The following is a 5,199-nucleotide window of genomic DNA, read 5'->3' on the forward strand; positions in this document are numbered from 1 at the left end:
ATAAAAATATTCTTCATATACACGAAAAAATAAAGAATTTTCTACATTAACTAAAAGATAATATCTTCGAAGGCAGCGACAAGGGACATCTTGTTCTTGAGTTGTTGTATAGCTAAACTTATTGTTTGGCGGAAGTAGCTGTCAGCCTTCTGGTCACCGTCTTCAACGAGGCGAACTGAAAGCTCCGCAGCGAGGAGTTCTGCCTGTAGCCCCCACGGATACAGGGTTTCCACTTTTAGAGGCATAAATCTGTAGCACTGGCTTAGATTGGCTTATTTGAGCACATGGCGGTTTTCGGCTACGCTGACGGCGGTGTCTGCGTCATCTATGTTGTGTCATATATTTAAATGACAAAAATATTATCGTCGTATCCAAATAGCTTAGTCAGCATTTGATAGCCATTTTTTTTAGTATACCAAAATAAAAATGGCATCGTAGGTAGTGGAAGGGCGGGGAATGTTGTAGGCAGTGGTAGTGATATTGATTAGGTTAAATATAACGTTATATCTAAATCGCAAGATGTTCCGTAATCGTATCGACTTCTATCATCGCTGTAACGGAGGTGGAGGATAATGATGATGGTCTTGTAGGGGTTGTATGGGTTGGTAGGGATGCTGGTGTTGGGGATATGGATTGTTGTTGGGATCATACGGGGGAGGTGGAGGGTGGTAGGGGTGCTGATGTGGGGGATATGGATGGTGTTGAATGTCACACGGGGGAGGTGGGGGGTGTTGAGGATAGTGGTTGGGAGGAGGATGAGGGTAATGGGGGTGATGATGAGGCGGTCTGTGATCCATTGGTCTGTAAAAAAATAAGTCAACTATAAAATTAATGAAATAATATAAATTGATATGACAAAGGATCACCACCGAAGATCACCATACACGGTTGCCGTGAATATAATTGTCTATAAAAATATTTAGAGCTCTAAATACTCAATTGCATGTACTACCTACATATTAATACAGAACTTCTGCAGGGTTTTGGTTGTCGAATATGATTTTTTTTTGGAAATAATGGACTAGGTATTCTATTCGAGACTTGGACTTATTATTTATTCATATACGTCTTACTGATGGCCCATGCTCTAAAAGGCTTTATGCCACCAGAGAGGTATAAAGTGTGATTTTTGTACGTTACACCCACAGTATCTGCCATGTCTTTGTATTTGACGAAATTGTTTTAAAAAGCTCACGCCTATATAAATAATTATTTTTTAATAAAGGATAGATACTATTTAACATGTTTCTTTTTATAACTAATAATGAAAAGATCGAACGCTAAGAAACAATTCCTTCGTTCCGACTGCATTTTTTTTTATTTAGGTAAATTCAAAAATTTCGTTCTGTGATCCACTACGCATAATACTGAATAAATAACTTACTCGATTTAGATACTGGTGATAGACTGAACAAGTGATTCCGCGACTGAGTCGCAATAGAGTGCAATCGACAATCGTCTCCTAGCCCTTATATAATGATTTCTAATCAATCGATTTGTCAGTTGAGTCCAATAAATTGATTACTTCCGCTACGTTATCAATTGAAATATTTTTCACTAACATTTTGTTACTTTTATCGTTTATATGTATCGTTTTATCGTTTTATATTGCTTTAGTAGTTGTAGTACCTATAATTTTAAATGTCTTCTTTTTATCATATCGATTGCATACACTATAATGCTTCGCGTCGTGGTGAAAGGATTTGCCAATCGGCGTAAGGTACTCGCCGATTACTGAATTACAAGAAAGTAACTTTTTAAACGTAATATTTAATATAACTAAGTAATGTTTCATTAAATAAGTACCTAGTCATTGTTAACAGTTACATGAATTAGACAACCGAAATTATTAGCATGATTCAAACAACATAACGAACACGTTGACTGAGTTACTTAAATTTTAACGTCGTGTTTTAGGTACATTTCATAACGATACAAAGAACAAAGAAAATAATTTCGTTCTCGCACAAACAATGGCAATCCGTTAAAAGTTGTTTAGACTTTTTTCATCGCCGGTTTGTTTTGAAATTGCCTCAAAGCAGAAAATGCTATTTACTTATTGCGCTTCGTTTACTTACAAGGTATTTAGGTTTGTGTCGTCTGTACTCAGTTTTGTGTTTGCAAAATGGTATTTTCCTGTTGGGATGGAATTCCCAATCTATTTCAAAAAAGGATGTTACGTAATAGCGTTGCCGTTTTGTTTATGGTTATTCTCTAGATATTCTATTTTAATTCTTCATTTCCGTGTTTATGGTTCGTTTTATTTTTAATTGGAGGATTTTTTATTTTATTTTATTTATTACAGCTAAATACCCAACGCGCTTGCATGTCATAAAAGATAATTATAAATATTTTTAATTCAGCTTACTATTCTATGATTATAGCTAAATGAAATGAAATATTTTATTCGCAAGCAAACACGGTAACAAAAGATATTTTTATACAAGGTATCAAGAACACGTGTTGCACCAGATACTGGCACGCAAGTATTAAAATTAAATTGAAGTTAAATAATGTCATAAATTCAAGTGATATAATTCGTCAAATAAAATTAAGTAAAAATGCCAATAAATAGCAACAGAAATAAAATTATACATTAAACAATGTCAAAGAAGTAAGAACAGCACAAAATAAACAAAATGTAAAACAGTGCACAAAAATAAAAAAAAAAACTAATTACAGTTTTCTTACTACGGTACGAGTTTTTTTATTTTCTCGATATTTTGGAACGCTCTTTGGTTATACGCTCCATGGTCACGGGTTGACTGGACAGTGGTAGATGAGCTACATGACGAGCGTGTAAGGAAAGTTTCGCTAACGCGTGCTTATAACTTACCGAATTTTGTATGTACGTAAATCGTTGCAGGTGTTTACAACGCCGCGCTAACTCCGAGCACTTATCAACGCGCGTTAAAGCGCGCTTTGAGATCATAGGTTTGTCGTACTGCCGTTCACATGAGCGCGCGTTTTCGACGCGGTGAAAGAGAGAGATATTTTAATTAAGAAATTATGAAATGCCACTGTGGTGATGGAGTCTGCTGGTTACGATAGCAAAATACAACCTTTATTAAATGACACTCTCGTACAAGCCTGTCTCATGCAACCCTACTGCCAGGGTCACTCGCCGTATAAGAGCAGTCATCAGAGATCATAGACAGTTGTTCGAGGAAGACGTTTATGACCGGTTGTATAGGCCTAAAATAGTGCAACCGCCGAGACTGTACGGATTGCCTAAAGTACATAAAACCAGTGTGCCTTTGCAGCCAATCGTAAGTCAAATTGCCTCCCCCACTTACCATCTTGCAAAACATATTGCATCAGTACTGCAATCGCTTGTAGGTGGAACGTCGTTCTTTGTGAGGGATTCTCGTCAATTAATAGATATTCTCAAAGACAGTAAGCTGGAATCGGACGATATAATGGTGAGTTTTAACGTAGAATCTCCTCGCTCTCGACGCCTCTTCAGTCCCTTCGAGATCATGGACGTTGCAATATGTGCGAAACGTCGTGGTAATTAAAATATGTTCATAATCTAATATGTGATTAAGTTCCGAATTAAAATTCAAATAATCATATAGTCTGAGTTTAGGACACAAAGTTATCACTGAGCCTGAATAATAAAATAGTTTACGAGCTCCCTATTATATTCATCTCTATCAGAGAATATGTCAATATGATCACTCTGAGTGAGTACTCCACAATCAGACGTATAGTGCGAAAGGCCTAGCTTTCGGGGGTGTGTACGGTGCGTTTCACGATAATGCACTTCGCTTTTATGCTAAAGAGTGAACATTCCTATATGCCTCCGGTAAATAATACATTAATAACTACAACATGCAATATATTTCAGTACAATACAAACATTGGATCGTTATTACACACTTTTTTAGATCATAATAGCAGAGAATAAATAAGACAAGTTTCTACTAAATTGTAGTTTCCTTGTCGTTGAGCAAATAATTTATATGTTTTTAGGACAACTTCTCTTCCTTCAGGAAGTTTTCGTCAAGAAACTTATACAACAATTCAATCACACCTTGAAAAAAGCAACGTACTATAGAAAGTAATATCGAAACATCCGTCCAACAAAGTGTCCTTTTGGAGAACTTGTTTTTGTAGATCGTAATGTACACAGGACTATTTTACGGTTCAGTGCTCTTACGCATTTCAAGATGTTGTTAGGAATATTATCTTGTCTTTTCTCAGAACGTAGAACGTCAAAAAATGTTTTTCTTATTCAATTTCCGAACAACAACAATAAGGGAAAAGTGAACATATTGTATTACTGTTTACCGATTCAGATCGGTCATAAAGTAAATTTTTCAAGTACTTAGTACTTAGTAAATACTTGGTTAGTATTAAATATACGTCATAAAAACTAAAATCTGGTGCTACTGCAATCAAATATTTGTACATAGATCGTCTAAGGAACAAAACAAAAACACTTTCTATAGAGGTCATAGGTTTTCGCGATCGTTACACATAGGAAACGAAGTATTTTTTTGGGATCTAAGTCGCATAAATGCACGCTGTACAAGGTATTTCATTACAGTGGGGTTGAAGCTAGAAAGTCTGTAACGAAAACCACAGTCAAACTTTAACGTGAGCAACATTTATAGAGCAAGGGAGGGGAACTTAATACTAAAAGGCACGGTTTATAAACTAGATGTAAGGGTAAGGAGTCCGAAGCAAGGTTGATATCTAATAATCTCAGTACAGTACATGAAAATCGGTTCACAAATACCGGAGTTATCGCGTAACATACATACAAAAAAAACATACAGTGGAATTGAGAACCTCCTCCTTTTTTTGAAGTCGGTTAAAAAATAAATAATAGGACGTAAGCTGGCGGGGAGCGCCTAATAGAGAATTAGAAGCAGAAAATGTTTTAATGTAGTTAAAGTAATATAGGGTGATGGTGTTAGATAAGCATTACAAAATAATGATGTGCATATGCCAAACTAATATGAATGATTAAAAGTAATAAGCAAGTACATGAATTTAAAACAATAGGCAATAAAATCCTTTCCGCGTTACGGATACGGATCGTGATCGATGATCGCACACTAATCATTAACACGCGTTACTAAATGAGGTGACCGTTCGGCCCTGTCCGTGCTACGGATATGGGTTGCACAACCAGGCAGCTGATTCAAGTCGAGTGAACCGGTTCCGTAGTGCGAAAGCCAGGAACGCTCG

The 5,199-nt window shown here is 36.2% G+C and overlaps 1 long non-coding RNA gene across 1 annotated transcript; it reads right to left on the reverse strand.

The window, feature by feature from the left end:
* Positions 1-250: 250 nt before the first annotated feature.
* Positions 251-1,447, reverse strand: LOC113229619. Its single transcript, XR_003310426.1, has 2 exons — positions 1,385-1,447; positions 251-801 (listed from the first exon to the last, which is right to left on the reverse strand). It is a non-coding gene; the product is annotated as an uncharacterized LOC113229619 (long non-coding RNA).
* Between the last annotated feature and the right edge of the window lie 3,752 nt (positions 1,448-5,199).

Source organism: Hyposmocoma kahamanoa, unplaced genomic scaffold, assembly GCF_003589595.1.
Source record: "Hyposmocoma kahamanoa isolate Upper Pololo Valley unplaced genomic scaffold, ASM358959v1 62, whole genome shotgun sequence".
Lineage (NCBI taxonomy): Eukaryota > Metazoa > Arthropoda > Insecta > Lepidoptera > Cosmopterigidae > Hyposmocoma > Hyposmocoma kahamanoa.